At 49.6% G+C, this 13470-nt stretch overlaps 2 long non-coding RNA genes across 2 annotated transcripts in view; one reads left to right on the forward strand and one right to left on the reverse strand.

The window, feature by feature from the left end:
• Positions 1-1963, reverse strand: part of LOC125616806 — a 7245-nt gene extending 5282 nt beyond the window's left edge. The window contains exon 1 of the long non-coding RNA XR_007347561.1: positions 1898-1963. This is a non-coding gene — a long non-coding RNA (uncharacterized LOC125616806). The remainder of the gene's footprint in view (positions 1-1897) is intronic.
• Positions 1964-3830, forward strand: LOC125616805. Its single transcript, XR_007347559.1, has 2 exons — positions 1964-2145; positions 3293-3830. It is a non-coding gene; the product is annotated as an uncharacterized LOC125616805 (long non-coding RNA).
• The last annotated feature ends 9640 nt before the right edge of the window (positions 3831-13470 follow it).

Below are 13470 nucleotides of genomic sequence, written 5' to 3' on the forward strand. Positions count from 1 at the left end.
ACAAAAAAAAAAAAAAAAAAAAAACTGGAGAGTGAAAAGAATGGAAGAAAATGTTTGCAAATTATATAGTTGATAAGGATTTAATATCCAGATTATATAAACAACTCCTGCAACTTAGCAGAAGGACAAACAGCCTCATTTAAAAATGGATAAAAGACTTGAATAGACATTTAAATGACCAATAAGCAAATGAAAAGAGAGATGTTCAGCATCATTAGTCATTGCGGAATGCAAATCAAACCACACTGAAATACCACTTCATACTAACCAAAATCTCAAAGCCCAAACTGAAAGACAGTAGTGAAATTGGAACCCTCATCGGTTGCTGGTGGGAATGTGAAGGGATATGGCTGCTGTAGATAACTGTCTAGTGGGTCCTCAAAGGGGAACGTTTAGGATTACAGGACCCAGCGATTCCACTTAGTAATACAGAACTGCAAAGACGAACTCGGATACTTGTGAGCTGGTGTTCATAGTGGTATTATTGACTGCAGCCAAAAGGTGGAAACAACCCAACCATCTATCAAGAAATGAATGGATAAACAGCATGTGTCACTCCCCAAGGCTTTAACTTTCTGTATTTTCTGGTGCTCTGACATCTGGGGCCTTGCTAACAAAGGAGCTGCTGCCCCTCCTGGGCTTGGCCAAATCCTAGAAAGTCCGGTTTTCATATGAAAACTACCCCATCCCAGTGCACACCCAGACTACCTCCTTTCTGGAGCTCTTACCCTCAGGGCTGCCACACTCTCTCTAAGGCCAGGTTCCTGCCCCAGTGCTCTAGAGCTCTCCTTAACTAGCCAAGGCTAACCTGCCAGCTTCCTTTCCTGTGGAAACCACAAGAAAGGCTCCTTTCCACATCTCTCCTCACCCTTCTGCCTCCTGACTCGGGTGCTTCCCCAGGTGGCCTTGTGTAGCATGCTATGCCTCCTGTTTCTGGGGACATGTAAGTCTAAATCTCTTCCTTCATATCAGTCATCTCAAATCATTTTAAAATATAGAGAGGAATGTAGAGACGACCCAAGATAATATTATTCCTATAATAGTAATTAAGACAATATGATATTGGACAACGACAGTAAATCTATAAACAAAATAAATACTTGCACAGATTTTTTATGCTTTTTTAAAATTTGGAAATAATTTCAAACTTTCCAAAAAATTTTTGAATATGATTTGTACACAACACCTGTATGCCTTTAAGGGCTGAATTGTGTCGTCCAGCTCCCATTCATACGTTGGAGCCCTAACCTCGCGGTCTCGGCATGCAACCATATCCAGAGACAAAGCCTTAAGGAGGAAATCAACAAGAGGTCACTAGGGTCGCCCTAATGCAGCAGACTGGTGTTAGGACAAGAGCAGGTCCTAACACAGGGGCCATGGACAAGCCAACCAGAGAGGCGTGGGAAGAAACCAGCCCGAGCTGGCCAGCTGGGTGCCTTCAAACTGGCTTCGTGCTTCGTGGCCACAGCGACCGCGGGAGGACAGCGAGGTCATCAAGAACGGTCCTGGTGGCCGTCCGAGCGTGTCCTAAGACCTCATAGCGGGACGGCGCGGATGCAGCTGGGGCGCGCGGCCCACATGGGGCCCCCGCAAGCCCGGAGGCGGGGACGCGGCGGTGGCCGCTGAGGACGCCACTAACAGAAGTGGGGCAGGGCGGGGACGCGGGCGGCTTCACTGTGCGGCGCAGGGGCCCCGGGTGACAGCGGGGTGTTGGAGGGCAACGGCGCTCGGCGGGGGACACGCGTGACAACGAGCAGGAACCGGGCGCTAGGAGCCTCGCCTCTGCCCCACGAGACTGCGCTTCGTTTGTAGCAGACGAAGACTCCGCAGCTCAGAGACGGGAACTCGCTACCCCAGGCCACACGGCCCTACGCAGTTCGCTGTGACCGGGCCTCACCTGACGAGAAAGCCCACGTAACAGAAACCCGCTGCCAAGATGCCGGTCGCCGGGTTTCCACTTCCCTNCTCGCGCTGCCCTCCATTCAACCAATCGCGGCTCTGTTTCTTATCAGGGCGGAGGCCCACTGCCCAATCGGCGAGGGTGCTCGTCGCTTGGCAACCACGTCGCGAAGACGCGGGGTGGGCCGGGCCTCTGTTACCAAGGGTCCGCGCACCCCGCGAGGCGGAGCCGCGAGCAGGGCCGGGGTAAGGCCGCGAGCCACGGCGCACGCTCCCCGCGTGCATTCGGGTGGCGACGCGCGAGCCCTGGGGCCGAGGAGGAGCCGGGCGGGCGCCCGAGCGTCTCATGGCCGAGACTGCCCAGCGCCGCTGCCCACTGGGACGCAGGTTGTGGTTCGTGTGCCCAGCACGTCCACGGAGCGGCTGCCTGTGCCTGGCACGTCGTAGGCTCTGGGCTGCTGCCCACAGGGCGGTCCCTGCTCCCCTAGAGCTCCGCGACTTTTAGGAAAGCGACAGTGAACAGCGTGGAAGGTGATGGCATCTTCCCGGGATCTCGAGGATCTGACAGGGATCGTGTGCGGAAATGCCTCAGATCGCTCCAGTTTTACAAAACGTTTCGTGCCCGGTGTTCATTCACGCCCCACAGCAATCTTGAATACCATTAACTCCAGCTTATAGATGAGGACTTGGAGTCTGAGGGGTTTGTCCAGATCACACAACTAGAAAACCTCAAAGCCAAAATACAAACGCGTTTCTGTATCGTGGCAAATCTCTGCTCTTTCCCACTCTTCCCCTTGGACCACACATAGCCACACATGGCAATCCCTGCCCAATCTCGCTCATTTTGTCTGGAAGCACTTTGTGAAATGTAGTGTGATTCTGGTCTTAGTTAAGACAGTTGTCCATATCATCCCTCCCCTCCCTTTCTCTCCTTTCCTGAAAATCTTAGCCTTTGAGGACGTCTTGACGCATTAAGCAGGCTCCTACATCACTTTGGAGACATTCATAGTGTTTTAAAAATTTCATTAGTAATCCTTAAGGGGTAAACTTACAGAAATGGCATAAATAAATTCTACTTGTACACTCTACAGTGCCTTTATCCTTATTTTATCCATTACCTTCAATTCAGCAAACGTTTATTCAGCGAAGGTCTGGGGATTGGAAAGTCAGCCAGGCAGGAGTGGTCATCTGTGAATATATTTGCCTCCATCCAACCGTGTCTTTGAGGACAAGGATTCTGTTTTAGTTATATAATGCTTTCCCTTTCCCCTCCACATTCAGTTTAATATTTGATTTGTGATAGGTGTTTGTAGATAATATGTCAAGAAATATTTACTTGAGAACTTAAATTTTGTTCTCCAATTTTGTCTGCCTTTTTCCTGCCCCATTCCAGCCATTCACTGCTTCCCTGTGGACAGCGATTTCTCCAGCACTCATGCTGTGACCTCTTCGGCTGACCAGCACCTAGAGACAGAGCCAGCTCTGTGAGAATGTTCAGTAGAATGGTTCCTGTCCAGCCCAGAACTGTGGTCAGATGCCAGTGGCCACTCACAAGGCCATTGCTTTAGTGAATCTTCTTTACAGATGTGTATTGAGTGACTGTATGAAGTTAGTACAGGCTGAGAGTCAAGAGGGTTTCCTGGATGTCTCCTTCCCCTTCCAGGATTGAAAACTAAGCTGCATAATGAATATGAGAAATGGTGAGAAAAGAAATCAACCATAATTTTCTTTCTTTTATGCTACAAATGGTCTTTTTGTGAAGTGTATCTATCAAAAAAATACTCCTTATCTAGGCTTGCACAATTTTGTTGATTATATTATTGTAATATTCTATTTAAATATTGATTCGCTTTGATGCCCTCACTATTTGGAAGAGGGGTGTATTTGAGGAAATTGTAATTAAAGAACATGAATATAATATATTTCTGGTACTAAAGGCCTTCTTCTTTTTTTTTTGGTGCGGAGGATTGAACTCAGGGGTGCTTAACCACTGAGTCATACTCCCAGCGCGTTTTTATATTTTTATATTTATAGATAGTGTCTCACTGAGTTGCACTAGAACTTCTGGGATTACAGGTGTGCGCCACTGTGCCTGACACATCCCCACCCCTGTTTATGTTTTATTTTGAGGTAGGGTCTCACTAAGTTGCTGAGGCTGGCTTTGAACTAGCGATCCTCCTGCCTCAGCCTTCAGGGATTACAGGTATGTGCCACTGTGCTGGGCAAAATGCTTCACTTTTAACTTCTCTTTCTCTTGGTTTTGACCTCTGACTTTTATTTTGTTTACTTGTTTCAGGTGCCATCTGTTATTTTTCTCTCCATCTATTTGTCTTTAGTTTGTATAATGTTGAGCACTTACTACGTTGTTGGCCTGGGTTGGGGTCCACATGCTTTTTTTTGCTTACCTTCACAACCTGCCTGTGTAAAAGGAGTTGCTTTTCCCATTTTCAGGGACATGGGTTAAAGGACTTTATAAAGTGGATAAATGCTAGAACATGGCCTTTATTCCAGGCGGCCTGCTAATAGAACCTGTGTTCTTGACTAGTACTCTACCACTCTCCAGTGTTTGTATACTCCCCGAATCCTGCCAAGGCTTGGACTCTAAGAATACCTGCAATGTGGTAAAATAGAAACATGGAAATCAGGATCATGAAAAAAGGCACACAGAGTGGGAAAATAACATCAGGAGAGAAGAGAATGCACAGATCGTCGGAGATAAGGAGTAGAGTTGGACTGCAAATTTAGCTGCACATTTTGTCAACCCAAGGAAAAAAAAAGAAGGAAGTTGCATCGTTTTGTACAAGTAAAGAAGACTTTTGGTTTTGGTTTTGGTACTGGGGATTGAACTCGGGCACTCGACCACTGAGCCACATCCCCAGCCCTATTTTGTACTTTATTTAGAGACAGGGTCTCATTGAGTTGCTTAGTGCCTTACTTAGGCTGGCTTTGAACTTGCGATCCTCCTAAACAAAACCTTTTAGTTCCTCCTGGAATAACAGTTCTGTGTTACCTAGATCAAAGAGAACTTTCTCGTGGGGCTCATCTCAGAGACTGGGAAGGGCCTGGGTTACAGGTGGGTGAGGGAAGTGGAGGCTTAGCGTTCCACTATCAGTGTGTGGGCTACTGCGTTGGAACTGAATATTGAAATTAAAGATTCCTGAATAATCGTTTCCAGTAACGCCCTCTGATTGCCTCCACTGTGGGACTTTGTGAACAGTGTTATCCTGTCCCCTTGGTTGGTTCGGTCCTTTACTTGTTCATTTCCTTAGCAGCGATTCATTGAGCACTTGCCCACTGCCAGGCCCTGCCAAGGCACTGAGGTGCTGCAGCAGTGGTCACCTCCCTCTCTTGGCACTTGGGGTGCCTCTGGCCTGTCAGTACCTCTGCCTGTCAGCACCTCCTGCAGGGGTGTTCTGGACTGCTTTGTTCTCTGTGATCATCCTTTAATATCCTGAGATGACACTTAGCATCCTATTTTTTTTTTTTTTTTGTACCAGGGATTGAGCCTTAACCATGAGCCATATCCCCAGCCCTTTTTATTTTTTTTATTTTGAGACAGGGGTTTCCTAAGTTGCTTAGGACTTCACTAAGTTGCTGGGGCAATACTCCTGCCTCAGCCTCCCAAACCACTGGAATTACAGGGGTGCGCCACCGCACCCGGCAAAACTTAGTATCCTACACAGCAACAGTCTGCCTGACATATGTCCTGTGCTCTGGTTTATCTTTCTGTACATTCCAAGGACCTGAAAAGAGGAATGGCAACCAAACAGTGAAAGCTTACTGCGTGCCAGTCACTTCAGGGATGTGAGCTGGAGTCCTTTCCTGGCTTTTAGTAGATTTAAACATTTTTTTTGGTGGGGGGAGTCACTTGCTCTGTGTAAAGCAAAGATAGTCAAATCACATACAAGTGTGTATTCAATCTCAGAGTTTATAGATTTACAGATGCACATGTGTGGACACGTGGTCCCTAGATTCCAGGTTAAGAATACTTGTTTTAAGGAGAAATGTTATTTCCATTTTGCAAATGAGGAAACTGGTTCAGGAAGAGGTTATTTAACTTTCAAGTTTGCACAGTAGATAGCAGAGCCAGTTTGACCCCATGTCTGCTTGACTCCAAGTCCTTTGTTTTTCCCACTGTCCCAAAGCACAGACGCTCAGTGAATGACTGAGGGATACATGGAAGCAAATGGAAGTCTTAGAGGGAGCTTCATAATATGTGTCCCCAGATATGACAGACCATCCATTTGACAGTGGAATAGACGAGGAGAGGTTTTTATCAAGTATTTGGTTTTAACTGCCAAGATCTTTTGTGTTGCTTATAGTTTTTTTCAATGTAGTCAAGTGCTAATCCCCAACCACCTCCCCCAAGCTACCAGTTCCAATAATTTTTGCTTTTGGTGCCATCTCTGTTTGGCTGCGCACATTTTTTACTCTTGTGTTGAATTGTGTTTTCTCTGGATGCCAAGGCAGATGGATGGCACTTTTGTTATGATTCTGATATAAATAGCATCTGTTAAAAGCTGGACATCAATACTTCTTTGGCAAATAAACAAATACATCAGGGGAAGAGCCTTCTAATTGTGTTTTGGCCCGTGGTGAAGAAGTGTATCTGAAAATCTGTGACTTTGTGCTTATTTGGAGGGTACTGCTTTGTTGTTGTTGCTGTTATTGTTATTGTTTTGTTTAGGGTTTTTTTTTTTTTTGTGGTACTGGGGATTGAACCCAGGGGCACTTAACTAGTGAGCCACCCCAGTCCTTTTAATAAATAAATAAATTTTTTTTGGAGGGGTACCAGGGATTGAACCCAAGGGCACTCAGCCATTGAGCCACATCCCCAGCTCTATTTTGTATTTTATTTAGAGACAGGGTCTCATTGAGTTGCTTAGTGCCTCACTGTTACCAAGGCTGGTTTGAATTCACAATCCTCCTGTCTCAGCCTCCTGGGCTGCTGGGATTACAGGTGTGTGCCACTTTGCCTGTCTAATAATTTATTTTTTATTTTGAGAAAGGGTCTTGCTAAATTCTTAGGCTTTCGCTAAGTTGCTGAGGCTGGCTTTGAACCTCCAATCCTCCTGTTTCAGCCTCCCAAACTGCTGGGATTATAGGCATGCACCTCTGCACCCAGACAGGTGCTGATTTGCTAATCTCTGCCTCACCAAGCTCTGAAGTTATCACATTCATTAATGTCTCGGAAATCTCCTTACTTAGAAGACCTAATCGGAGGCACAGTGTCTTGGTCAGACTCAGAACATTGTTCAGCTTTCCCAGTGGAGGGTAAAATTAGCCCAGACTTCCTGCCCTTGCAGCCTGAGGAGTTAGTAACTGTGGTCCACCAGGAGAAATGAATGGACTGCCCACTGTCTTCCAGCCCATGCCAGGTCTAGAAAGTTAGTAGAGCCCCTTCACCGGATGGGCTCCCTGATGAGCAGGGCCAACGGAAAAGCCTGACACAGAGAATCACAGTGAAAGTCCAGGTAGCGTGAGGAGACGGGTGGGGTAGCAGTGCTTACGCTGCAAATCTTATGCAGCACCTTTGATGTTTTCCCCCTTTATTAAATAAAACAGCAAGCACACCTGGGGCCTTGGCTCTCTGCAGAGGCTTGATAGATTTTTTGAAGGTGGTTGGGGAGGCTTCATGGAGGAAGGGGCTATACCCTCAGTCTTGAAAGATGAATTGAAATGTGCCAGGTGGACAAGGCTGAAGATCATTCTAGCAAAAGCGTGAACTGGAACTTTGGAGGGAAGAACTTGATGGGCAGTTGGAGCACTGTGTGGAAACAGCCTGTGTGGGGGGAGTGGCCTTGGGCAGTCACCCTGGCCAGGTTGTTAGTCATGTCAGTGGCCCACCCACAGGTAAGTGTTGGAGTTTCGGCTTGTAGGTTCTGGAGAAGTATTGCAGTTAAAATATATATATATGAAACAATTTTAGTTTCATCTACAAGTTACAAAATTAGAGCAGGAGTTGCTGTGTACTCCCAGCTTGAACTCATGATCCCATCCTGCAGAATAACCATGGCCTGGTGATCAAAACCAATTTAACGAGAGTCAGTGCCAATTAAACTGAAGGCTTTGTTCGGATTTTACCAGGTTTTATGCACAAACTTTTTCCTAGATGCTTTTTCTCGTGTATAATTTGCGTCCTGTATTTTTAAGCAGGGGAATAATGTATTTGTGCATGAGGAAGATGAGTCCTGGTGAAGAGGCGGATGGGGCAGAGGAAGAGCAGAGAGCTGGGAGGGATTGGAAAGGCTCTTTCTGTGGGGAAGATGGACAGTGGCATCAGGGACGAAGAGGGCAGGGAGCGTTCTCCAGATCAGAGGGAGACTGCCCACTGGCTGACGGAAAAGAGAGCATTTCTGTCTCGGCTGCCAGGCTTCAGGAGGGGAAGCTTCACTGTGCCTTTTGGAACTCTGAATTTGTCACCAGCGTAAGATCTGGGAGGCAGTGATAGCATAAATCAGCTCAGCTCTAGAATTCTTGATGGAATTTCAAGTCCAGCAGGAGCCAGGCCTTGGTCAGTGACTCATCCACAGGCGCATCTTGCAAGCTGGACCAAGGATGTGAGGGGCAACCATGTGCGGGCGAGAGGCTGGCCCTGGCGGCTGTCCAGGGAGGCTCCTCAAGGAAGTGGCACTGGAAACGGTGTCAGGACCGTCCGCTGTGTGTCCCCAGGGAACTTGTCAGCCATACAGATTCTTAGGTGGCACCCCACCCCAGCCAGAGGTGGAGTATAGATGGGCAGCAGGCTGTTTCTACCCAGACCCCAGGTGCCTCTGAGGCCCCCACGTAGGATGGGAGGAGTGTGGTAGGGAGGGAGGGGATGGGGGTCCCAGGAGGAGGTTACAATCCCTGGATACTTAAAGAGTCTGCATGGGAAGGAGAAGGAGCTCCTATAGGCCAGCGTGGCAGAGGCCTGGGGATTCCAGGCGGGAGGCAGCAGGAGGAGTAGCTGGGCTCAGGCTGCATCTGACAACTGGAATGTTCTAAGCAACAAAGTAACATGAGGCGACCCGCATTGGAAGTGATTTTTTTCTGGCTGTTTTTGAGGAAGAGGGTTGGCAGGAGCTGTGTCATGTTGAGTGAGTCGGGGTGCTGAGGCTTGGGAGGAGGAGCGTGCTCAGGTGGTGCTCACCTGGGGTCCCTCCAGGTGGGAGTCCTAAGTTGAGTGTGACTTTCCCGCAGAAGGTTTGCCTGAGGTCTCCAGGCGGGTCTCCAGTAGCCTGCAAACCTTGTGATGGTCTGGCAAAGCCAGAGGCCCCATCCGGTGGCTTGATGAGCTAACCAAGGAAGTCCGTTGTCTGCCAACCTGTGCTAACCCCATTGCTCTTTTATTTTCAGAACTCTCAAATTCAAAAATATTTTAACTTGAAGGAAATGAAAAGGAATGGCAACCATACCAAAGCCACCAAAGCCAATAGCACCAAATCGTGCAGCACCAAAGCCAGGTGAGCTGCTGCTACTGGTCCCCGCCACGTGCTGCCCAGGGGGCTCACGCAGAGCGCCGCGAGGGCTCGAGGGAGAGGTGCCTTCCTGTTGGTAATGCCCTGTTTCCCCTTCCCTCTGGTCTGCCTCAGTCAACACCGTTGCTAAACATTGACTTTTGTGCCAAGACTGTCTGGAACCTTCCTGTCTGTCATCTGGGCTGGCACGAATGGCCTTAGCTTCGTGCTCAGTGACCCCAGGACGAGATGACCTCAGGAGTTGGAAAGCAGAGTCAGCCTGCCTCAAGGGGGTGTGTGGGGGACCCAAGGGCGGCTGGCAGTGGGCTTTCTCGTCTCCGAATTCCCACTTTTCACTATAGGTGGCAGCAGCAGCAAAGGCTTCAGTTCCTCCGGCGGAAGCCAGGAAGCCCTGGAAACTTTCCTCTGCTGGATCTGAGACTCCTGGGGACTTGGCTGGACTATAAATAGGCGTGGGAACCTCCCTGTCTGCGGCAGGGCTGGGGGTGCAGGTCTCACATTGCAGAGGCCTGCCTGCGGGTGCAGCGTTTCCAGCTGGGAGCCGCTGCTTGAGGCTACCTGTGGTCAGTGCTCGTGACCACTGGGCTTCCCTCCCGTTGCCGTGTCTGTGTCTGTTGTCATTGTAAATGTGGGGAGACTGGAGATAGGCATTCGGTGATAGTGGGCTTCTGAGACAGGTCCCCAAATTAGATTTTTATGCCCACAACGGAGGGAGAGTGTCACAAACCAGTCACCGTGAACTGCTTCCTCAGGCGCTGGAGCTGCCGCGGGGCTTCGGTGCTAAGGTGGCTCACACAGGGGCACAGCCGCTCCACTGAGCCCCGGGCAGCGCACGCTGGTCTTTGCAGGACTGAGTAGGTGCCGCACACATACACAGTCCTGGTCCCTGCGCTATTGAAGGACTAACGGGAAGAGGGACACTGAACAATCGTAAGGTCACAGGTGTCAATTAAGGTGACTTCTGGACACTGGTCCCTGTTGCTCAGTAGAGGGGAGAATGTGAGGATTCGTGCATGGGGTGGACCCTGCCATCGTGGTTGGGAAGAGAGGGGTGATCTTACGTGAGATCCAGGTGTGGGAGGATGTGAGTGTGCTCTGGGGAGGCTGGGAGCGTGTGCAGCGTGTGTGGTGGGCTGAGATGTGGGTGTGCTTGGTTAGTGTGTTAGGAGTGCGTGGTGTGTGGGGAGTGTTGTCTGTGTGCTGAGCATGGTGAGTGTGCGCAGGTGTGGGTGTGTGTGGAAGGAAAGTGCTGGCCAAGTGACAGGGTTATGAAGCCGCCAGTGCTTTGGGGCTCGGGCTTCTGCCATGTGCCTGGGGCTGGGGCAGAGCGGCTGTTTTGTGTCATGGGGCTCATAGTCTAGTTTACAGTGTCATTCCAGATGGTGGCAGGTACAGCGCGGAAGCCGGTGCAGGCTGGTCCCCAGAGGCCTGAGGGGAGTCCTTGGAGAGGAGTGGGGCAGTGGCACCCACAGGGCTGCGGGAAGCCTGAGGAGAGAGGTGGGCAGGAGCCACAGGTTGTGTGACCTGTGTGACAGGCTTATTAAAGAACGTTCCAAACAAAACATAGCACCGTCCCCACTGTCCCAGGGTAGCTGTTTTGCGGTTCCTTCTCCCCACTGTCCACTCGTGAAAGCGTGTTTCCATGATGGCATTCGCGGGAAGTCCCCACGGGGCTGCTTCTCTAGACACGCTCTGTTTCTTCGTACTCGTTGTAATGACCACTTACCATCCAGGAACGGCCTCAACTTGGAGAGGTGTGTTAGATGGTGAGTTTGCTCGCTGGGTCTGTGGTGTGCCTCCTAGTGTGTGGGTGGACTCAAGAGCCACCCTGCCAGAGGCCTCTGTGAGGATGAGGCTGGGGGAAGGGGGGAGGGGGGGAGGCTGCGCGGAGTCTGGGGAGACCCTGGTGGAGGAGGCTGTGGCTCAGCCTTGTGGGGCTGCCGGTGTGGAGGCGGGTCAGTTTGTAACCATGGATGTTTCTGCTAAATTGAATCCAGATGACTGGCTAAATCGTTTTTTATGATACCCTATCATTTGGAATCTATTTGCAAATCAACTTGCATTCTTGCAATTCCTACGTGTGGAGCAGGAGACAGGGCTTGCCGGTGCAGCCTGCCTGAGAGGTTAGGCCGTGAGGGACTGGATGCGAGGCCACTGTGGACTTCAGCTGTTGGTGCCAAGAGCCCTGGAATCCTAATATTTGACAAGAAATTTATGTGGATGGCTTGTTTTTAATTTTGTATGTGTTCTTTTGAGTAAGTTGAAGAGTTATTAGACATTTTGCAACCTCAGGTTATTCTTCCTGTGGATGGATACAGGGATTGTCTTATTTCCCTATCAAATATATATAGACTTCATCGTTCTTATCTCTTCATATTAGGATGCACACAGATCGCTCAGACATGTGTATAAAAATGTGTGTGCACACATGCACAGGCACATGTGCATACACACACACACACACGCACACACGCACACCCTGGTACAATCAGGCAGAACGCCTAGGATTAAATTCAGGGGAGTGTGGGTCCTGGCCTCACTGTTCTGAGTAAATTGACTTTTCCTTGTTTAATTCCCGTGTTTAAGTTCCCCACCTCTACAAATGTGGATGATGGTATCTAACTCAGGAGACCGTCGCAGGTCAGTGATTAAATAGGATAATACCTGTGACCAGCAAAACGCATGCTCCATTGTGAGTTGAATCTAGCGCTGGTTTCCTGCTTCGCTTCACTGTACAGTGGGGACTGCACACCCGAGCGTCCTTACACAGAGTCCGGAGACACAGAGTACATCAGCCTCAGGTGCTTCTCACCCAGCAGTTGCATCCGCCCCAGAGGTTCGGATCTGATTGTCTGGGAGAGTACATTTCCAAAAGGGACCCGGGAAAGCTACAGAGCTAGCTGAGGGCCCCACTTTGAGAACCGCTGATCCATAACTATGTGCCTATGTCAACAGCCTTTTTAAAACTAATTTTTAAGTGGAAAGTAACAGCATTTAAAAGACAATGATGTTGATGAAAATATAAATTCCACCTGAGTGTCCACCAATGGAACAGCTGTGTCCTCTCTTCAGACGAGCCGTGGAGAGCGTCTTGAGGGGTCCTTTGACTCTTGAGACGGGACGAGGGAGGCCACAGCACACATTAGGGATGCTTTAGAGCAGCGCTGGAGTCCTGTTTAACCTTACAATGTAATTCTTACTTTAACAGACATGGGAATTGCCCGTGTTTACAGGGTACAGTGTGGCGTTTTACTTCCTGTGCGACAGACATGTGAGGATCAGATCAGGGCAGTTGGCACGCGTCTCTTTCCTTTGTGTCTGACACTCCAGGTTCTCATGTTAAACATGCAGGTAGTTGTTCCAGCCACGGCTGACCTACTGTGCTGCGGGACGTTGGAAGTCACCACTCCTGTCCCACCGCTCCCTGTGCCTGCTCACCACCCTTTCCCGTGCGCCTTGCCAGCTCTGTCCTGATTCCACTCTGCTCAGTGAGGCCACCTTGTCAGCTCCCGCACAACAGTGGATTCCCTGATCCTCGGTCAGTGCGGTTTGACCAAGGATCAGGACCCAAACTCTCCTGGATCACAGCCTGGTTGCTGTGATCTTTTATACCTGAGCCAGCTGGTGAGCGGCTGCAGGGCCAGTGTGTGGCATTTCCCCCTCTGATCTTGGACCTGTCAACGTGTGGCCTGGGGTTTGCTGAAGACAGTGTTCATTGTGGAGAGAATTGTTGCTTGAAAGGTGCTTACACCCAGACGGAGGGTTAGGGCCAGCCCCGGTGGGCTCCATTCCTACTGTCCAGATCGGCTCCTTAGAGTACCCGCACCGTGACTAACGTCTCCCTGGCTTTTACCATCCTGCCACTGTGGGAATCAGCACTGGAAGAGACCCAACAGGTCACGGGGACCATTTTCCCGCTGGAAGAGGGTTACTTCCTGCCGTGCACTCCGTGGCATTAGGAGGAATTACTTTTCATATGATTATGATTTTTTTTTCACGCTGTCTTCAACTAAGTGTTTCTTGAATCGACTCTCTTTGTATTCAAGTAATAAAGCGCACGCCAGGCAGTGCTCCTCGGGGTGATTATCTCTCTCCTCAGGTGGTACAGCAA

This window comes from Marmota marmota, unplaced genomic scaffold (genome assembly GCF_001458135.2).
Source record: "Marmota marmota marmota unplaced genomic scaffold, marMar, whole genome shotgun sequence".
Taxonomy (NCBI): domain Eukaryota; kingdom Metazoa; phylum Chordata; class Mammalia; order Rodentia; family Sciuridae; genus Marmota; species Marmota marmota.